This window comes from Coturnix japonica, chromosome 18 (assembly GCF_054131305.1).
Source record: "Coturnix japonica strain WE chromosome 18, WE-NBRP24, whole genome shotgun sequence".
Classification (NCBI taxonomy): Eukaryota; Metazoa; Chordata; class Aves; order Galliformes; family Phasianidae; genus Coturnix; species Coturnix japonica.
Genome location: NC_140680.1, coordinates 6788664 through 6811235, shown reverse-complemented (window position 1 = coordinate 6811235; position 22572 = coordinate 6788664). Strand labels below are relative to the sequence as shown.

Genomic DNA, 22572 nt, shown 5'->3' with positions numbered 1-22572 from the left:
TCTTACTGGTAGCTGTGATTCTAACTGGATAATTTCATAGACACACTGGGAAGCTCTGGACATTCTGGTTAATTTCTCCTTTCAAAAACAAACAAACAAAAACAAACAAACAAAACAAACTTTGAGGATATTGAAGGTTCTGAAGAAAATGTGGGAAACAACAGGCAGGGTAAGGGATTGCAGACTGAAAAAGAAAAGCATAAATTGCCAGGAGAATTAACAAGTGGACTGTAGAGTTGCGACATCCAAGATTACTCTAAATTAAACTTTTCCCAGTGAGGACATCTGGAGAGAAAAATGTATTGATCTACATTTGGAGGGGTTGCTACCAGGATTATTGTGCTTTTTCTTTCTTTGGTAGAGAGGGTGTGGTCAGTTCACATCTGTTAGACTTAGCAGTGTGTAAGTGAAATGGCTAAGGAAGCTCTTTGTGTGGGTGCCTGCCTAGATTTGAGACAGGGAGGAGGGAGACTCAAAAGGGGAAGATGCTTCTAAAAGATGAATTTTCACATTCTGACTTGGCTGGATATTGATGCTCTGTTTGACATTTAAAAAGCTATGAGAGTACCAAAATACTTCTGGAGTCTTTGCTTATGTCTAGTGTCAAACAATTTGTTTTTCTGGAAATTGTTACTTTTTTTCTTCTTTCCCTGACAGATTCTTCTTGCTTTTCATTGTCAAGTGGATTAAGAAGTCTCTTACCTGGTGAGCTGTAGACATCACCCAGTACGACTGCAAAACAGCAGAACACAGAGCATTGCTGATCTCCCCTTTCAGTGAGTAGTCATAACTTCAATTTTGTATGTTGTTTTGTGCTGAGATGTGTTCATATTATTGACCAAAGTGCTTCCATCTATGCTTGAAAAATACCTTTCTAGATCTCTGCAGGAAAGTGTTTTTGTAGAGGAAGCAATTTGTCCCAGCACTTTGCTTTACAGAATCTACTTTGGTCTTTTCCAGCCCAGCTGAATTGCTTTAGAATGTTTCAGAAAGAGAAATGCATCCTTTTGCTGCCTACTTAGGTTTTCATTTGATGGACTTGTATATCCTGACAAATTCAGGATCACATGAGTATACTAGGAATTCCTTGTTCTCAGCATTAACATAATTTTTCTTCATTTGAGTGGGCATTTTGTTCAGATTCTAAGCACAACAATTTTATCTTTATGAAATACTACATAACATAAAGTTTTAAGTCTGCATATCCTATTAAAAATGTTGTGAAAGGAAAATATAAAGAGAAGGGCCTTTCAAATTCTTCTGCCGTGGTGTCTGCAACTATAGGACACAATACTCACTAGACACCCTGTAATTTAATTACACTGTACATATGCTCTGGGAATTCATGTAATTACATACAGTAACAAACTATCCCAGTGTATCCTGCAGAGAAAGAAGGCTATTTTGCCTAGGGCAGCCTCAAGAGAAAAAGAAATACCTTCAGTTTATTGATTCCCCTAAAAAACGTAAAGTTGCCTTTCAAGTAAATAAATAATTTTTGAGTCTTTACTCTCTCTTAATTTTTTGTTACACACTGAACAATTCTTAAGCCATTTAATTAAGTGCCTGTATTATTAAAGGAACTGCTTGTAAGTTGAGAGTCATGTAAAACAAACCTGTTAGTTGGTATTTAATAACAACAGTTTTAAATTCTGCTGTATTTCTTTCAGAGCACAAAAGAAAATATATTTTATGATATGTCAAGCACAAAATTGGTCCTCTTTTAGGCTCTGCTTTTGACTTGTGGGGTGAACCAGTGCTGTCCCTTTTTCATTTGCCTCATTAAATTTGTGTTTCTCCTGGATTTGCTGGTTTGCCAAAGAATCACCAGTAACTTCTCAATTACCTGCTTTTGTGTTGTTTGTCCAGCTTCCCCAGCTCTGCCTCTTTTTGCCTTTTCATTCTTTGAATAAATGACAAAGACTTGATGTCAGTTCACAAACAAATCTCGGCACTCATTTCCCTCAGATGTGTCCTCTAGTATCTCCTGTGTTATGTAGGGACCATTACCATGATATAAGTGTAAAATGTTTGCTAAGTCTGTGGAGGATTTTTGTATGGTTGTGGGTTTTTTTGTTTGTTACTTGTATTTATTTTATTCAGCGAAGACTACTGTCATTCCACTGTGGTAGATTAAAACCTTTAGAAAGTAACTCATGTGACAATAAATAAATAAATAAAATTAAACTTTTTGATCAAAACCATACTGGATTTCTTCTCAGAAGGGTGCTCAGTTTGTTAGCTTGATGCATTCTAACTATAAATTCCATTCTGTGGGAGTGGGAGGAAAACATCTCTACCACTGCCATCTTCAGTTCATTTCTCAGTCCAGTGTCTGGAGGGCCGTGGGCTCTTAGGGCTGTCTTTACTGACATTTTGTGTGTGGGTTAAAAACTTCCTGTAAACATACAGTGGTATGAAGAACCAGAAGTATTTGAGAAAATTACCTCAGTAGCCCTTTTTTTATTGTCAAACGTACCTGCCTCTCTTTACCATGTTCAGTTTCCAGTGATTTTTAAGGGGAAGGAAGGTACAAAAAAGAAAATTATATGAACAGTCTGTGCATCTTCAAAGGGCATCCACCACTAGTAGCAATGCTCTTTGTTGAGCCTGGAGGCCAGTCTCATTTGCATGGTTTCTGTCAAACTCCAGGGGTGCTTCTTCCAATGGCATGTACCATTGTATGTTGGAACAGAAATGGCCAGTCATTAACAGGTACCTTCTGTGAGAGCTGGTGCTCATCTCTAGTGTGCTTGGTTTACTTCTTTGTATAATGGTTTAATTTTCAGACTCATGGGGAAAAAGGGTAGAAACACACGATCCAGGCCAAAACCAGCACAAAGCACAGCCCAGGGCATCCACCAGCTCCACTTAGTTGTAGGAATTTCAGTAGTGAAAATTTTCAGATGGTTTTGCATGAGATCTTCGATGGTATTTCTGGTAATACAGGCTGAGTTACTAAGATGTGTGCACTCCTGGTTTGTACTTAATCTTCAGTTAGGTATTTTATAAGATTGTATAAAAGCACTTCTTTATGTCTTCTAAAGATACGAGATCATTTTGTTGAAATAGTGGATAATAGGTCTGGGGGAGAAAAAGCTTATAGTCTCTTAATATTTAGTTTTATAAACAAGGTGTACACTTACCATTCCTTTAAAAAATTATTTCCTTTCAACTGATTTTTTTTTTTTTAATACTTGTATATTTGAGTAGCTCTGTCTTCTATTTCCTAAGCAGCAAGCTCACAATTGCAACTTGATAAATAAAATATTTGCACTTAGAAATGGAACCACAAAACCAGTCTTTTTCCTGTGGAACTCTTCTGGCAGCAGAGAGGAAATCCCATCCTCTGCAAACATAAAAATTAGGGTACTAACTACCCTAAATTATAAACTAATGAGTAAATTAGTTTTGTTACAGCATCCTGGTCTAGTATTAAATGTGGAGGTTGGTGTCCCTATCTATAGCAGGGGGGTTGGAGCTTGCTTATCCTTAAGGTCCCATCCAACTCAAGCCATTCTATGATTGCTCTCCCATTTCTGATCCCCCAATCCCTAGATTAAGGTTTGTATTTCTAGTAAGAAGCAGTGCACTGGGAGAATGTTATTCCTTTGTTTGGTTAATTTGTTTTAATTTTTATTTAAATAAGTAAAATGGACTTTCCTTTAATTAGCAGCAGTAGTTCAGCATGGTGGAAGAACAAGGTTATATACTCAATTAAAATGTAGTACTAATTATGATTACAGAAACAGAGTTAAGGCGTTACTCAAGTTTTAAGCCACTGTCAGTTATTTCTTTTAGCAAAACATATTTTGGGGGAAAAAAAGATACTGTTTTCTTCCATTTCTGTCCTTGGTATGAAGTTTAAGTGAGATACTACTGGGGCTTAGCCTATTTAGTTTTGGGTGGAGCTTTGAACGTATCAGGAGACAAGCCCACACATTGGCCTTAGCACTGCATAAATACTTGTTAAGAGAGAGTTTTAGTTAGCAGCATTTAGTAATGCACAGTATTTAATCTGAGAAAATAAGTTCTACCATTTCTCAAGATGTATTGGTAGATGAGAAACACTATCTTAATTTGGGTAAGGTCAGTTCTGTCAAATAATTGGAAGATGAAAATAAATTAAGCAAAACAGTAGGTCTAGAATGTGTTGGGCCTTTTTATTATAATAATAATTATCATTGTTATTATTATTTTAAAGATAAACAGAAGATAAGTACCTTATCTGAAAATATTCTAGTGGACTGTAAGTAGGAGTATGTAGACTGAAAAGGTTGTAATAGAAAGACGTAATTGTATAAAATTCCAGGTTATCAGTACATGTCAAATAAGAACGTATCAGGAAAAATAACTACGTGTTTGAAATAGTAGATTTTGATTGACTACTATGTAACATACAGATAGCAGCATTGTTAAGTAGCTGTTGATAGTATTCAGTATTTTATAAGGATTCTTCTTGGAGTTAAGTACAGGTTTTAATAGTAATATCTGCATTATGTACCATGAAGGTTTATAATTTGTAGATTTCTTTTTATGTACTTGAATGGGATGGGATGTGAGCTGTTGTATGAAAAAGACTGTATGAAAAACCTGTGAGTTCTGACCTTTGATTTAGATAAGGATAGGTTTTCCTTTATGCCCTAATTCAGAAGATTCATTTTTTTGTTTCAACTGTAATATAAGATTGTATGTGAAATTCCAGGGTGTAGAAATGCTGCAGATACTCAGGATAATCTAGAATGCAAGCTTGAGAAAAACATTAGAATAACTGTCTGACTGCTTCTTAAATGGAAGTTCAAATGGGCAGATCTCACCTAGAAACTCAGAAATGACTTTCTGTGGCTTTCCTAGGAGAGCCCAAAAAGAAATTGTGTCTCATCAGTGGTGATTTTTAATGAAGTTTCTCTATGCAACAACCTAAGAACATCTGGTGGGAAACAGGGTATGAAGAGCTGGCTGGAGTGTTCTTGTTCTTTTTTTACAGTTTTGTCTCCTCTCTGCCAGGGCAATATTTTTGGTACAGATTGTGTGTTTTTGTGAAACTAATTGTAAGTCTTAGAGGAAACTGTGATTTCAGAAGAGATGTTGTAATTTTTGGAGGGCTGTAGCCCTCCATGTGTGGTGATGAATCCTGAATGGAGCTGCTTGAGAGATTGCTTGTGAAATGGGAAAGGTTGCATGCAGTCAGCATCTTCTTCTGGAATGAAACCTCCATTGCTAATTTTGTCTTGAGTTTGAGGTGGTGTGGCTGCGTAGGTGTATGATAAATGTGATTTTGGTGGAACAGAGCACACATATGAGGAATGAGTGAATAAAGCTGCATTTCATTGCGTTCATTCCAGTCTAGATCTGTGTCTTTGCCTTCATGAACAGTTTATTTTTGTGGATTTAATACATATATATATGCATATATTATCTGTGTAATCTTGTGTTTATGTACGTATAGATACATAGATGTGAATACAAATAGGTAAGATTTTCTTGTCAGGAGAAGTTTCCTTCCACAGTTAGCGTTCCCTTGAGCTGTTTGTGTTTATAGAAGTAGGTAGCAGGTCTAAACTGGTTCATTAGGCTTTGAATGTCTGCTATAAAACACGCTCCAGTTCTGAATCTGTCTGGAATGAAATTACAGGCTTAATTTTTGTAGGTAAGCTCTATCTGCTTGGAAAGGAGCTCCAAAAACCAGATTTTCTAGGAAGAAAATGCATAGAGCTAAATGCCATCACAGTGAGAAATCAAAGTGTTCAGTGCTTACAGACATTTTGGTATCAGGAAGAGCTACCACCATCAGTACTCCATCTGACAGCTATATATATTTGCCACTGGAGCTAGGACATGAATCAGTTACAATAAGCCTGAAAACAGGCTCAGATGTCAGCCTGGAGATGGCTGCTATTGACTGCAGGAAAGGAGATATTAGAGTGAGCAAGATACCTTTCAAGAATAAATCAGTTTTGAGTAATAGAGAGTCCTCCAAGGGTGCTAATAATGCAGTAGAAAAACATGTCAGTAGGGCATTGGAGAATGACAAGATTATGCTGCACTGTAGCTGTGCTGCAGTTCCAATAGGCGTATGAGGAAAGATGATACATTGCACAAATAATTTTTGTTCCACAGTTCTTTTCTTTTAAATTTTAAGTTGCATGCAGGGAAAGTTGTTGTTTGTTGGTTGTCCTTAAGCAATTATTTATTCTGTTTCACTGTGCCTTGTACTGGTCTGTCATTGACATAAATATGTCTCATAATGTTAGTACATTTACAATGACTTGAAGTAGCAAACACCATGACTGCTACTGTCTTACTTGCTCAACTGTAAAAAAGCACAAAATAGACCTAACCTTCAAACTATAAATCAGAATAATTTAAGATTGTATTTTTTGGTATAATAAACTCAATAGAACAGGCTTCATATTTTAGAAGCGTCTGTTTTGATGACAGATGATGCCTGTTGTGCCTTATCTTGTTCTACTTGCTCCAAAGTTCACTTTGGAGGTGGAGCACAGTGATCAAACGTGAGTTTTGTATACGGCCTAAAGAGGGTATCTTCAAAGTATGGATGAGTTTATAGTGTTGTTTTCTTGATGTGTGACGTTAACTTCTAAAATGCAAGTTTTATTTCTATTTCAGACAAAGGTCTCTGTTTTCTTAAAATGTATACATTTATTCATTAGTTTTAAAGATTAAGAAATTAGTAAAATGCTCTTTGACATGCAATTACAAAAGCAATCGTTTCCTCCATCATTGCTTAACCTTTTACTCAAGCATGCTTTGTGTTGAGTTTAATGTGTAAGGTACAGCTTTACTTCATACTGACCCAACTTTTTATACCCTCTGGCAGTCAGCTCCATGCTTGTACAACATGACATCACCGATAATGATGTGAATGCATTAAAACAATTCATGTTATGTTAGAGAGGTTTTTTTTTAAGATTGCGCCTTTATCTGTATGGCAACTGTAATGTGGTTCATGGCATGGACAGTTGAAGTTTCCCTAACTTTAGCAAGAGTCTAGTTTATTATGCAAATATCCACTACTGAAAATGAGCATCTGCAGCTTCTCAAGACATGGATGTAGTAGTGTCTGTGTGTAGGCATCTTCATTTGTTATGCTATGTTATCCCAGAATAAATATTCAGAATATATTCCAGTTGAACAATCACAATGCAAAAAAAACCCAAAAAGCAGCAGTGATGTTTTGTTATGTGATAGCTGACTGCGCTGCTGGATATAGAGCAAGTAGTTAAATCCAAATGGAACAAATGTTCCTTTTAAAAATATTTTAAATATTTGCTTTATCTCATTTTTTTTTTTTTTTATTCAATCTCCTTAGCAACAGAAACATCTGTTTCTTTTCTCTTAGTCATTACATTCAAAGAAAGTAGCTGCTTCAAATATAATGGAAGCAATTTCTGTGAATTGGGTAGCTATTAATTGTTGCCAGGATGTTTTATTATGATAATAAGACATGCAACAATTGGCTTTTTTTTAAATTGAAATATAGCTATCTATTTAACCTGTGCTGGTTAGGTGAGTTATAATTCATCTGCTTTTAGGCTGCATTTACTGCACGATCTTTTTATGCAACAAAGACAAGAATGAACATGACTGTTTCTAGTTTCTCTAGGAGTTATCTGGTATCAGTGTGTGGATTGTGCTTTTGCATCTAGTGTTTTATTAATTTACAGCTTCAAACGAGAGTTTGCCTTGAAGACAGAGGGCTAAATATGCATGGACATAGAAATAAGTATTTTTGTGTCTGTCAAACAGGAATATGAAATTGATGTAACAAATTAATGTAGATATGAACTTTCTGATGCTCTTTCTCAAATTACTTTATCTTTTTCTGGAGATTTTGATATCAATTTCAAGCTGTTATTTTGTTTCCAAAAGGCTTTCTGATCCATAATTTCCATGTGTAGTGTCAAGCTGAATTCCTAAATCATTCACAATCAGCACGTGTATGGGAGAGAGTTACAAAGGACTGAGATAGATGAATTCTGTATAAGCAGGCTTACTCTGCAAAGTTGTTCTGCAGCAGTGGGAGGGATGGACCTTTGCTACTACCGTAATCCTGAGTGACTGATATTTATAACTAATTGCACATGGATAGTCCTGTGCACATGCTTGTAAATCAGTGCAAAATGTGTAACTGAGCTCTTGATTGTGTAACCAGTTTTTTACTCAGGTTAGTAACGGTATTGGGGAAGAAAAAGAATTTGCTCAGATGGGCAAAATCGGGAAGGCTTAAACTCAATGGGAGCTGAACTAGAAAAGAATAATGAGAGTAACAAGGAAGAGTCCTATTTGTGTGTAAACTAAGTGCAGAAGGACTTTCTAGATACTCATGCATCTGTTGTGGAATGGGGGGAAAGCCTAGTAACTGGCAATGTGAAGGAAAATGGAATACCTGTTGCCCATTTTTGCCTTGCTTTTCACAAGTGAGGTCTGTTTCCTGGCCTGTTTGCGCACACTTATGATTTGAGAAGGAGAAATGCTGCCAGTAACCAGACTGGTAACAGTCTTTCATACGTGATGGCCAGCCTCATTTCAGTCCTTGGAGGAATTGTGGTTGTATCACTTGCAAACATCAGTAACACTGTGATTTTACTGAAGTGCTGTTGGTGTTTCCCGAAGTTACTTACCTTGTGTAGGCTAAAGAGTGGCTATGTCAGTCCTTCATATGTTTCAGTATCTTTTGTTTCTTTTTTCAGGGCAGTTGTATATGGAAGGCACACGGTGTATTTCTTTTACCGTTCTGCGCAGTATCTGTCTTGTGTGGTTGGTTGGTTTTATTTGTTTTGGTAGTGTAGTGTAGTGTTACCGCCTACTGCTTGTTAAAACTACAGTCAGACTTTACAACAAGAAAAGGAAAACAAAGCCTTTCATTTGAATTCTACTCCAAGGACCAGGAAAAATTTAAATTAGAGAAGAAAAAAATAAAGTTTGCTGTTCTGCTGCCACCTTTAATCATTTTGTACTTTTCTTGATTTCTTTTTTTTTTTTTTTTTTTTTTTCTCTCCCGTCTCCAACCCTGACAATAATAACACAATTCTACCTCCTGACGCATGTGGGTGGCAAAAATGGTTTTGAGAAGCTTTACCAAAGAACCATCTGCAGCTTGTAAGAGGGCCAGGAACACTATGAACTTCTCTCTGCAGAAGAACTGAGGAGCTGAGTTGAGCAGTGAGCAGTATTCTATGACTGTAATCATTTATACTGGCCAGCAGGTCAGATGGGCAGGGTGCCCAAATGCCTGGGAATTTTGAATGGCAGGTCAGGTTCTGTCTGTTCTTTAGGCTCCTAAAGCAGTAGTGGGATGCATTTGAGTTAGATGCTCAAAGCAGTGTGTAGTACAAACATTAAAGCATTCTTGATTATGCAGTAAACACACATTCGTTGTATCTATAATATGCTGAAGATGGAGCTGGTTATCAGATATCTTCAGGAATGAGATGGCCGTAAAGACAGGACTTTCTGGGAAGAGTTCTGAGCATCGTGGTGTGTGCATTCTTTCGTAACTTCTGTGGATGAAAAAGAGAAAAGATGTCTGAGGAAGGACCTCAGACCTGTGTCAGTTGTGGTCAGGGACAGCATTACAAGAAGGCAGAAATCCTCATTACAGGGAGGAAGTGCTGAGTTTATTCCAGGTGAAACAAATATTGATCCTTTAAAAGATGAGTAGCTAAATAATTGAAATCTTTCTACCAATGTTATAATCTATAAACAGTATTAGAATAGGTATGTGAAATCTGTGGTTGTGAATTTAATGGAAAATTGCCCGCAGTTAATGTAAGTTACATTCTTTGTTCAAGTTGTGTTGCTGTAGTATGAGGCCTGCTATTGGAGGGAGGAGATCATGTGAGATGAGAAGAAAAACTTGAGTTGCTTCATGTTTCCTCAACCACTTCAAATACAAAAGGGTGGTTTTTTTTTTCGGTTTGTATCCTTAGGCTTTACCCTTCATGGAAAGGTTACGTTTCCTTTGACATAAACTGTCTGAATGTTTCCTGGGCTTTAAAAATAGTAGTTTATGTATTGGTGCTGTATGTAGTTCTCACAGAGCATTTCAGAGTTAATCACAGCTTTTCTTTCACATTCTCTGCTTATTTAGGTTTCAAACAAGCTATTTGCTACTGCCCATGGGTTCACGGTTCACCTTACTTGTTTAGGATAGTATTTATTGAAAGAGTTATTCATTTCCTTCTTAAAATTCAAGCAGAATTAAAGAGTAACACTGGCTAAAAGCTAAGACAGCAAGCCAGGTTGCTTGTTGAAGTTAATCTATTTGGTAACAGTGGTTCTGCATATGTCTAATGTGTCTAATTTGCTTACCTTATATTTATAAGTCCAAATGCTTCCATAGTGAATGGGTGCCTTTTCACCCTTCTTGGTCCGCAACCTATTTTTAAAGACAGACTTCTAATAAATATTTCTAAGATAATCCAAGTATTAATCACAGTCAATTATTTTACTGCTAATATGGATAAGAGAATTGTTCCTGTTTCAAGTTTAATTCTGATTTAATTTGAAATTACTAAGTTGGCAAGAGAGGGTAAAATTATACACGTCAAGTTAATACATTTAAGGTAGATGTGAGAATATTGGTGTTAAAATAGTTACTGGACAGAGTGCTTAGAATCTGCCTGTCTTGGTGTTCTGCTTTTGAACTGCTGTCACTACTGCATGAAAAAGGTGTGAATATCCTTCATTTAATCAATTGTCATGTAAGATAGTTTCTTCTGGTTTTATTTGTTGGGGTTTATGGGGTGACTGGGTTTTTGTTTTTTGGTTTTTTTTGTTTATATTTGTGTGCATTTTTAAAAATTGGTCATTAAAAACCTAAGAACAATCTGAATTACCTTTTTTGTTGTTGCTATGTTGTTTTTTTTTTTTTTTTAATGAAAAAATGTGATGCTGTACTTCTGTAACAGAAGGAGAAGTTTCTGAAAGTAACCAATGAGTGTACCTGCCTTCAAAGAAAGGTAGGATGCTTCGTTTGGCAGTTACCATTCTAGGGTCTCAGATTTATTTTGAGGGTCAGTTTTCAGTAAAACTGCTTCATATGTTAGAATTACAAAACTCAAGCTCACTTAAATATTGATTTTGTTCCTACTCCACTGATTATTAATTATTGTGACCGATCACAAACATGCACGTCAATACTAAGACACATTTTTAATATATATTCTAGGTATATTCTTAAAAAAACAGCACTATTTTAAACAAATTTATAATACAAGTACCTACAAAGCCTACTATTGGGTAGAATTCATTGTGTTCTCCACAGAAGTTTAGAATCTGTGGAAAAATACTTTTCATCCACCAAAGGAAATAGGGTATTTGACAACATGCATTTGTCTACAAAATGGAAAGCAATATCTGATGAAATACGCTTTGTCAATAAAATAAATTGCCAAACAAAATGTGATCCTTCCTCAAAATGCATTTAGCCTACACAGTGAAATAAGCTACTTCCACAAAGTGCATTTTGTTGCTTGAATTATTTTGATTTGCTGTCGATCAGAATCTTTAGATAAAGCGTTGTTTTGTCAGACACTGCATATCACTCTTATTTTATTATATATAGATAAAATACATTTAATTTAAGGTAGACATTTGATAGGATACCTTAAGCTGATATTGGCTTAGCAGACATGATAAACTGCAGGCAGTGCAGTGTTTGTTGTATGAGAGGGGCACTTCTCTTCCTAACTGTGCTCATAATGCAATGGCTCCGTAAATTGTACCTCAGCTTCTGTTGCCTGTCACAGGTGTTTTCAGTTTCTCTCTGGTGAGCAGTCCCAGTGAATTACACATTGCATTAAAACAATGCACATAACTGTCTGCTTGACAAAAATACTATTATTTGATCAGATTTCTCCTGCTTTGTCAATTGTTTCGTAGCATTGCTTATATCCGTAAGTGAACTTTTTGCCTTCGTCCTTTCTCTGACTTTATGGAGTCATGCTAGTTTCTTAACTGAGTAACAATTTGTAGGAAATGCAAAGGGTGAGAATCTGATATGAAGAATACCTGTTCATTTTCTAATTACAATCCTGGCATTTAATACTATTAGAAGACAGTCTTTTATCTTTTCTTTTTTTTTTCAATTAAACAACTCCTTAGTGATCTTTAAACTTAAAGAATATCTTCACTGTGTACATATAAAGGTGTAGGCATTGGGGAAGATGTATTTCTTCTTCAGAAAAATTGCAAACAAGTTAAATCTCTGCAGAGAAATGCAAGGGCCCCACTGAGCTTTTGAGCACTGCTGTATGCTGAAGTTTGCACTACAGGGTCTATATATAGTTCAGTTTTGCAACAACTTTCAGAGAAAAGTTAAAATACATGTGGTGGCTCCAAATTTTATTTCATGACAAGAGAAGTAACGCCATGACAAGGCTATCTTTGTGTCCATTCAGATTGAAAGTTGACATTATTTGAATGGTGTTCCTACCTGAATTAAATGATTGAGGCCGCCTTAATCTTAATGATGTTATTTCTTTTTCCTTTCGCTGTTTGCAGCTTTGTTTCTTAGATGACATGGTTATAAAAATTATAAAGTAAACATTAGCTGGAGACATTGGAAAGACTGTCAGGGAACTTGCTTGGCAAGAAGCAGGCTAGTCTGTACATGATAGATAGGACCCATTTTTCTCTGAACGTCTTCATTGCCATTTGAGAGAGGAGTCCAAATAACTAAGAATAACTTGGGAAAATGTCAGAGATGTTAAATTTTTTGTCTGTTTTCATGTAAATTGAGATTGCTCCTTCATTTCTCTTGTGATTTAATGCAGTAAATCTTTATAGAAGCTGTCTGAAGATTAATAGTTTCTTCTACAACAGCTATGTACTACATTTTTCAATTACATTTTTGAATTATTTAACATTTCATAATTTATAAATTTTATGTAGCACAACTAACAAAATTTAAATAAAAGTCAACTTTTTGAAGGTGTGGCTATGGAATGTCAGCTGGTTCCTTTTGTATCAGCTTATTGCCTCAGGTTTTGCAGAATTGAAATGTAGAAGCAGCCTGCTTTTCATGATTCCTCATCATTGTCTCACTGGTTCTTTTGTATTGCTGCTTTTGATGAAGAGAATTCTTTAGACATAGGTTTAATACTGCACATGTCTTAAAATTACCCTCATGCAACCTTGATGCTTTATTTTCCCATTTATTTTGCCATGGATCTGAATGCAGATTATTCATATAGTGTTCCAAACTCCATGAAATGAAAGGTAGTTTTGGAAGTCAGTCATGGGTATTCTTTCTAGCTCATTTCTGTTTAAAGGCAGCAGAAAAAGGCAAGGAGATGCTTAAGAACTGAAAAATCAGGCATGAGAAGTGAATGTGTTAGAGCTGGTACACAGGCAGAACTCAGAGCTTACAGTGTGCACAGAGAAACTACTGAAAGAGTGAAGGCCATCTGTAGTTATGGATGAGATGGTACTAGAAAAATTTTTTAACTAATTACTAATATGCGAACTATACTTCTACTACCTAGAATGCTTTTCTAGTTGCAGGTGGGAAGTGAAGTGCACCTAATTAAAGTCTTTTTATGTTACTGGAAAGAATTCTGACTATGCATTAGGAATAAGTAAAACTGGATGTGAAACAGCTATACTGGAATTTATTAATTGGCTAACATATTCTCTGTTGCATAAGATGGCTTCTGAGGCTCATTGCTCAAGTTTGCAAAACTATATAGACATAAAAACCCAGCTATTAGTCTTTGCCCTTAGAAAGTTCATATGAAAGAATGTGCAAACTAGATTCACTCTTGCTCATTAGGCCACTAGAACTATGTGTGCAAATCATGGTTATGCTTGATTGTATTCTGTTCTTTGTATAATTTATGTTCAGCTCTGGAAAAAAGAGTTGAAGAATGCTGCTTCTGGAGTGGCTGTGCTTCCCACTTAATATATTTTACAGTTAAAGTAGTTTGATTCACATTGTTCTGTATTAGTTTTAAAGATTGAGATGCTGAGAGAGATTAAGTTTGGAAAGTTGTTCCTGGGACCTTTTTTACCTGCTGCTGGTGGTAACGGCGGTAATAGGGATGCCTTTAAATCAGCTCATTCAGAATAAAGTTTGAACTTGTTTGCAGTGTCCACTGAGTTTGATTAGAAATCTGAAGAATAATTCATTTCCTTCTTTTCTCCCAGCTGAACAAACCCTGTTTCAACATTTTCTTCGTAAGAGAAGTTCTCTAAATCATCTTCATGTCCCCTTTCTCAACCTGCTGCAACATCTGTGTTTTTCTTTTGCTAGGACTCCATTCCAATCTGGACTCCAGATTGGGCAGAGCAGGGGGAGACAATGCCCTCTATTGCCCTGCTGTCCACTGCTCTTTTGATGCAGCCCAGGGTACCACTGGCCTTCTAGGTTGCAAGTGCACGCTGCTGTCTCATGTTGAATTTTCATTTGCCAACATCCCCAAGTTCTCCTCAGGGCTACTCTCACTCCATTCTCCTCCCAGCCCATATTTATGCCTGGGATTGTTCCAATCCAGCATCAGGACCTCACACTCAGCCTTGATGAAGTTTTTGAGGATCTCAGGGCCCCCCACTTAAGCCTGTGCAGACCCTTCTGGATGGCACTCTGCGGTGTCTTGACTGCACCACACAGCTTGGTGTTGTCAGCAAACTTGCTAAGTCTGTGCTCTGTCCCGCTGCCGATGTTGACATCAAAGATGTTAAACAGCGCTGATCCCTGAGGAATGCAGAAGAGATGACAGGGAGCTCTCGAATTCTTATACTTCAAAGAAACCGTAGAAGGCAGGAAAAACTGGTTTTGAAATGCATCATTTCATTGACAGTGTCCCTCAGTCAGTGCACCTTCTAAAGCACTGAGGTCAATCAAGCATGAAAAGGCATGTGCGTCAATCTGTTTGAGTAATAATTAGCACAGGGTTTCATCATCAGCTGTTTTGAAATAATATTGTTTCTTTTAATAGTTTACACTTCTTATTACTAGATATTTTTTAATAGAAAATGTATCTCAAAATGGTTGAATTGTCATGAAAAGTCAATATAAATGCTTTGACTGTGTGTGGAGCTGATAATGCTTGGTGAGGGTGTTATGTGGCTGTAGATAAACTCAGTCTCTGAGGTAGTTTCTTGTACACTGTGCTATGTTTGCATTTAAAAGAAGAAATAAACTATTGGTTTCTTTCCCAATCTGCTTAGATTAAGAGTTAGAAGTATTTGAGCTTATTAAAAATAATAATAATAATAATTGGAAGCCAAAGATGAATGATGTTTTAATCCCAGTATTCAGAGTATATAGAAGATGCTGAAATTTTCTCTGGGTTGTGTTATGTGATTTAATCACTCTGTGAGTTTTATGAAGAAAGCAAATGTTACTGCTCATTACGGTTTCTTCTGATTACTCTGTTGTCTTAAGGCTTTCATTTAGTTGCTTCCCTTCAGTAGGCTGCTTACACTTACATTGTTTTCTTTGAAGGAGTGGAAGCAGGTCTTTCTCTGAGTGATATCCAGGGATATCTCCTGTTTCTCGCTGTTAACAGCTCTGTGAATTAGTAGCATTCAGACTTACTGGTCCTGAATATCATTGCTGAGAGAAAGAGAAGGAGGAGGAGTAGGGTCATTTCATTGTGGTCTCCTGCATCTCATGCTCACCTAGTCCACCCTCAGCCAGTCTGAAACATTTCATACCCCCTTTATCTAACAAAACAATTGTTTTACAAGCTTTTGTAGTCATGTGAACCAGAATCTTGCATTCATTTATGAAGGATGTAGGAGGAGACATTTTTGTTCATTAGCTTCAGTTCAAATGATCTGTTGTCATTCCCTTTGCAATTCACATTTTGTGGATCCTTTTGGCTTTCTTCTGGACCTGCGCACTAAAAAGCCTGCTGAGGATGCAGTAAGGCAGTAGTGCAGCTGAGTGAGATGAACGCTCATCTCTCAAATGGAGATAGAGTAAATATAAGCCAAACCTCTATCTCTGTGTGCAAGCACTGGGTTCAACTTGCATGGTAACTCAGTTTTATGGATAAAAAAGTTCATGTGATTTATTCTACTCACTCCTATATATGGGAATTATTAGAATTAGATATTGTTTTGTTCATGTTCATACATTTCTGGTGTAAAGTACTTCTTAAATATTTCTCTTTATCCTTTTTGTTCTCGTATGGATTAACTGATAGGAAAAAGAAGGAAATGTGAACATTCCCACCTATTAACAAAGCATGTAATTGTGTTTTGTGGGGAAAATGTAACTTGAACTCTATGGATTGCTGTAGAAAAGACAAGTTTGTTAAGCAAGCAGATATATGTTAATTACTTCTTGGATCTGCCATTCACATATTAGCAAAAATGTCATATTTTCAGTTACTGATTAATAATCACTTATTTTAAAAGCAATACAAGAATAATAAAATTTCTAGGTTTTCTTGAATCGAATTTTATGCTTGTCTCTAAGGAGGCCAGTGCTTTTTTATAAACTTGAGTGGGATCCTTGAATGATTTTGATGATTAAAAATATATACGTATTCCTTTTTGGTTTTGAGTTCGTTTTTCATTAACTAAAGTGTCAGAGTCACTTAAGTCTGTTAAATGAGTCTGTTGGTTATTAATTTAAGTGGAGCTTCCCCTTGCTTTATTACATTGCCTTTCAGTGTTTCTCCTCCCAGAGTCTTTAGTCAGCTGTTTTTACTTGAGTGTTTCATGATGATGGTTTTGCAGTGTGTTTGAAGGTGAGCTGTGTTGACGTGGACAATCTGCTTCTGCATTTCAAGTCCATCTTGGCTCAACAGGAACAAGAAAATAGTTGCAAAAGGTGGAATACACCTTATCCTGTAGTTCTCTTGATAAGTTTATTCTGGTTTATTTTTTATATAGTTCCTGTGGTTGTACTCAGGTTTGTTCGTAAGTTGTGAGGAGGCAGTGGTCCCCAAAGTGATGAAGTTCAGAGTATTTGCTTGCTGCTCTCCATATGAACAGCCAGTACCCATTGTGGATACCAAAATTATGTGCTGTCAAACTGACACAGTGATTATGCATGCCTTTTGAGTTTCTGTTTTCCCATATTGTATATGTTCTGTATGTGCATAGATGGGTGCTTTTTTTTCAAATAGTTATTTTGCTTTTTTAATTTTCTATGCAGCTGTGTATATAATTAGAAGGCCTCTTCTTTTAATATGTGAAGTTTCACGACTTCCTTTTTTGTTGTCAGACCAAAAGTAGGACATGTGCCATAACTAGAAACTACAGACAACACAACAGAGATAGATGGGAAAGTAAACTTCCATTAGTTATGGGGCTTTGAACACATTGGTATAAAAATCAGCAGATGTGTTTTAGTGTATGACTTAGAGCATGTGTTGGTAGACAGCAAAGTAGAGTGGAAATTTTGAAGCATTGGGTTATTATTATTATTTTCATAAATGTTGTTTGTGTAAAATAGTATAAAGAAGAAAGTATGTAAGGCATTTGTGGGAATCAAATGGTTGTTGATAGAGAAGAGTAGAATAAGTTCTTGGGCAGGGCAACTGCAGTCTTAATCCATAAGCATAAAAAAGAATAATAGCTTGCAAGAGAAAGTCATAATAAATATTCATTTAATTAGTTTTGCAGAGGAACAAAATATAGGAGAAAATGTTGACATAATAAAAAGTGTGAGGTTTAAAATGAAGCTCTAAATGAGAATTGCAGTATTGATAAGTTGAACAAAAGCGACTGTCTAAGGAAGATTCAAAAAGCAATGTGTACAAATTATCAGAGAAAAATAGTGTTCTACAAACGTGTTTTGACAAATTATTTTCAAATGAGCATTATGAATGCTTTTTGGAGTTGATTAATGTGCAAACTTTCATTGAGGAGTTAATGTATCATCTGGAAGAAGGATCTAGTATTGTCTATGCAGTCTTGCACAGCATGAATACAACCACAGAAATACTGAAAAATAACCTTAAAATTGTGTCAAGGGGCTTAAACAGAATAATTAAATAACCAGAAGATAAGAAGAATGGGAAAATAGAAGAAGTTGCTTTCTATATTGTTTTTAAAATAATATGAGATCATTATATACTGATCAGTACATACATTTATTTGCCTTTAAAAAAAATATATTCTAAAGAACTTTCTTTGATTTTATGTCTGGATGATTGCCTATTTTATTCCTTTAAGTATAATGATGTTGAAGCAACCTGATGCAAGCCTGCTGTTCAGCTCTTAAAAAAAAAAACAAAAAAAAAACTGAGCAAGAATTATAATGACCTATTTTTAGAATACATGGACCTGTTAGTAGAAGATGATAGTTATTTATTCAGGGCAAAAATGAGTTTATCTTCCTATTCAGAATGTGAATCAATGGAGAGTGTATGGGTAAAAAATGTTGCTTTTGTGCAAAAATGATGCTTTAAGATCTGTAATAGTCAGGTCAGAGCACTGCCTAATGTCATGTATGTTGGTAAGCTCAGATTTATCCATGGCATCCATGTTTAAATTCCTTGGGCCATAAAGCGGAAAGTTTCTTATCTATTTAATGGACTTCCAAGTTCTTGTATAATTCTGTTCCAAGAATAGGAACATAGAGTAGAAGATTTCAAGTCATGCAGTTATTCAGTGTGATTATTCAAGAAGGAAAATAATTTCCTGAAGGATATGTTTATTTGTTTGTTTTTACTTTCTATGACGTGGATATAAATCTATGTCTCTCAGATGCTGTGTTAGAAGTCTACCAAAACATACCAAATTATATAAATAGGTAACAACCTGTCATTTTTGTCCCTTCTTTAAGTACAGAAGACTACTCAATGTTTGCTATATGTAAAGAGAGTGAAGCACAAGTCCAGGCACATCTCCAGTACATGGCATGTTCAGGGAAGGGTTTCAGTTTGTGATCCTAATTCAAAAAGAAATACTGTCAATTCAAAAACAGGATCCATACAGTGTGGACGATTAAGTGCCTGGCTGCAGTTGACAAATACTAAACTAAAACAAGACTTGAGTGAATATATGATATCTGAAATATTTTATTGACTTACTAAAAGGAAGCAGTGGAATAAGGAATAGCAACTGGCCTTTTGTGATAAAGAGAAGGTAGCTTGAAGTCTTGAAAGTGGGAGATGTAGTCACTGATGTGAATGAGTAATTGACTGATCAGGTAATAAGTATTCTAATTTAAACTTGACAAGGAAATTGATAGTTGATATTGTTAAATATCCTCTAAAGAGACAGAAAGGGGACAAAAGAAACACTAGAATTGTTGTGTGAGTGTGGTATGAGAGTTGCTTTGATAAACAAATGCAATATAGAATGACTGGGAAACAATAAGAGATGATAAAAGGTACAATTTTCTAGTCGTTTTTCAGACTATGAACATTATGTCTAGCACGTACAATGGAAGAAAATGAGGAAAATTACTGAAGCTAGGAAAACATGGCATTATCCTTTGTGCGCAGTGAGTTTGCATGTGCCCTACATTGTTATTACATCTTAATTATTTTAAATTAGCTTTGTGAAAGCATTATGTCATGCCTAAATTTATTGGGAAGTTTAAGCATCTGGGGTTTTTGAATTTGCGTTGTGTTCTTGTTCAGTGTTTGTTTGTTTTTCTCACATCACATGTGTGAGATTTGTAAATAATTAGCAGATACAGCACGCTTAACAATGTCACTAGCTATTCTCCTGTTCTAGGTAAGCTGTTGTAAACATCCCACTTTGCATCTTGAGGAAGCCATAAAAATTAAACTAAAACGCAGGTGATTTGCATTCACGCTTCTGTTGTTGTCATACCTGTAAGACACCAAGATAAAGATGCCAGTTACTTCTTTTTACAGTCCAGTATGTACTTGTATCTCGCTCCCCTGAGCAGGTAAATATGTCCTTGATTCTTCAAAAGTCTGAATTAGAAACATCAGGAAAAAAAAATAAAAAAAAAAAATCCAGGCAGGGCTTTGTGGATTGGCCTGCAGCTCTGGGGAGATATATTTTTGTTTTGTATTAATTGTGATAATCAGTGTGCTTAGGTAAATAAGAAATCATTTACTTATCATGCTAATTAGTAACAGCTACTGAAGATGCAGATTCAAAGAATGATTACAAGTTACCCTGTTCTAACAAGTGTCTGTGCTTTCTGAAAATTATTTAAAAGAGTATTCAAGTGAAAATGCAAATATAATGTTACTTGCTATAAATACTAAATACTCAACTTTAGGATTGGAGACTTTGTGCTATGGCAGAAGAGATTAATAGCTGGGAAACTGGAGAAGAGCAGTCCTAATCATGATGATTCTTTCTCCCATGTGGTTAGGAAACTGGGTGTTTTTCCTGTTCCCAACAACATTAATTTTAGTTGCTTGAAATCAAAAGGAACCGAAACTAAACCACTTTTCTTAAGACAGAATAGTTAGCATGATATCACAATATAGTATTTTGTAATTACTGCTTTGGAAAAAAAAAAAAAAAAAAAAAAAAAGAGAATTTGGAGTGATTCTTCTAGGGTTACTCCATTGGGACTTCATATAAAGGAGAAACATCAGTAGTACAGAGAGCACTCTGTTATAATAGCAACCATTATGGAAGTGGATCTGAAAATAGTTAAGCTCAAGCATCCCATTCACTGTGGAGAGAATGAATAGTATCTGAAAAAGTAGTTGATAATTATTAAAGTATGTTCTGAAGGTCAAGTCACTGAAGAGAAGATTCCTCTTAAGATACAAGACTTGAGAAACTTGAATTTCTTTCTTTTAGGAAAGGATCTTAAAGATGTGACTCATTATGAAAACAGTGAGTTTCTGTTGTGCTGACTTGCATATGCTCTGTAAACATTCAGGAGCAAATGGAGAGCAGTCACAGTTTGTATGTAGAAGTCCTTGCAGGATATGAACTTGAAGTGCTTTATTAGATCAGTAAAATCACCTGAAGACTTTGAGTGGGCTCTTTTTACTTTAGTTTAGATTCCTAGGATTTCTGTACAGATAAACTGAACCGTACCTCTGGGGGCTGTCAGTGCTGAGAGTTAAGCCAGCTTGATGCCTCTCCAGCCCATGCCACTTTCAGCAGCTAGGTTGGTTAATATTCTGACTGTTGCGACAATGTATATGACTGAATACAAGGAAGATGCCTACTTAAAAACAGAAGAACAAAATTGCTGTCAGTGGAGTTTTCTTATTTCCTGTGTGTTTGACTGCGTAAGGAGAATTAACTGCTGGTTCCTGGTTTGGTTGGACTTGTAACAGATGTGTGCTGGGTGTGGACATCCAAGGCATTGCCATACATGTCGGTTGCTGTGCAGCTTGGGCACAAAGTGCTGCCGTGCGGGTACTTGGGAAACACGTAAGGAGTTTACTTCTACAGCTACACTGCTACGCACTGTGTGTTTCAGTATCTCTTCTTTTTAACTTAGCCAGTTAAATGCAAGAGAGGGCTGTTGGTATAAAATGAATTGTGTTTATTTGAGCAGTATACCATATATGTGAATTTTAATAGGGAAACATATTCAAGAGAAAGACTATTCCTGGCAAGGTGAAGTAACTGAAGTGACGAAACGCATGCTCATGTATGCACATCATTGAAAATTATATGAACGGGAAGAAATTTATGGTGATATCAGTTATTTCCATCAGCTCTTGGTCTGAAATGATTCCCTTTTATCAACGCATTTATTCAGAGATAATGACATCTCTTGAACCAATCAGTTCCTATTGCCAGTAGCACTTAGCTCCTGTTAGCAGTCTGTGGAACCATCACATCAGATCAAGGGAATTAATTTGTGACATGCACAGTAAAGAACAGCAGCATTTATCATCTCTGAGGTCATCCCTCACAGCAGCGTTCTCCAAGCAGCAGTCCTTTCTCATAGCAGAACTTTTTACTAGACAAGTGACCTTGATGCCCCTTGTGTTCCTCCTTTATTTGTTTCAGATGTATAGCTTTCAGAGCACAGAGTAATGAGGAGTGTAGAGAAGCAGCATGGAAAAATACCTTACTGTAAGCGACTACTAAGAAGGGCTGGGAGATGCATGTTGTTTTTTGGTTTTGTTTTTCTGATGACTTTAGTATTTGAGACCATGAAGTTTTAGAACTGGAGGTTAAAAAATAAAATGGCATCTTCCAGAACTGCAACAGAAAGAGGAAAAATAAATTTCATCACAATACGGTAGAAAACATCATAGGTAGGTTAGCTGACTTTGAAGAAAAGTTACTAGAAATCTTGAAAATAATAAATTAGATAAGGTCTGTGCTGACTTGAAAAGACCGTGACCTTACTGTCTGCCTACCCACTAGGAAAATTCTATGTGCATTTTGCTCAGCTTTGTAGCTGGGGAGCTTTTGACAGCAGAGAGAAAGAGGGTTGTTTGTTTGCTTAAGGATCTTTAGCCTTCTGCCTTGATATGATGATTCCATCTCTCTCTCTGTATTTCCTCTATTTCTGCCTCTCCCTTCCTGTTCCCACTCGCTTTTGAATGTTCTGACCAGTGCCATATCTGATGAAAGAGTAAAGGTTCTAAAGATACTTACCTTAAGCCAGGCTGTAGGACAGAAAATCCCATAAGCTTGAGGTAAGCCTAGCAAAATTTTGTCCAGTGCTACAAA

At 36.1% G+C, this 22572-nt stretch overlaps 1 protein-coding gene across 26 annotated transcripts in view; it reads left to right on the top strand.

The window, feature by feature from the left end:
• The window catches only part of TENM2 (teneurin transmembrane protein 2), a 1410959-nt gene that overhangs the window by 915748 nt on the left and 472639 nt on the right, over window positions 1-22572 (top strand). For all 26 annotated transcript variants that reach the window (XM_085518796.1, XM_015875933.3, XM_015875927.3 and 23 more), the window contains one exon: window positions 658-776. The gene's annotated coding sequence lies outside the window, so the exon portion shown is untranslated. The remainder of the gene's footprint in view (window positions 1-657; window positions 777-22572) is intronic.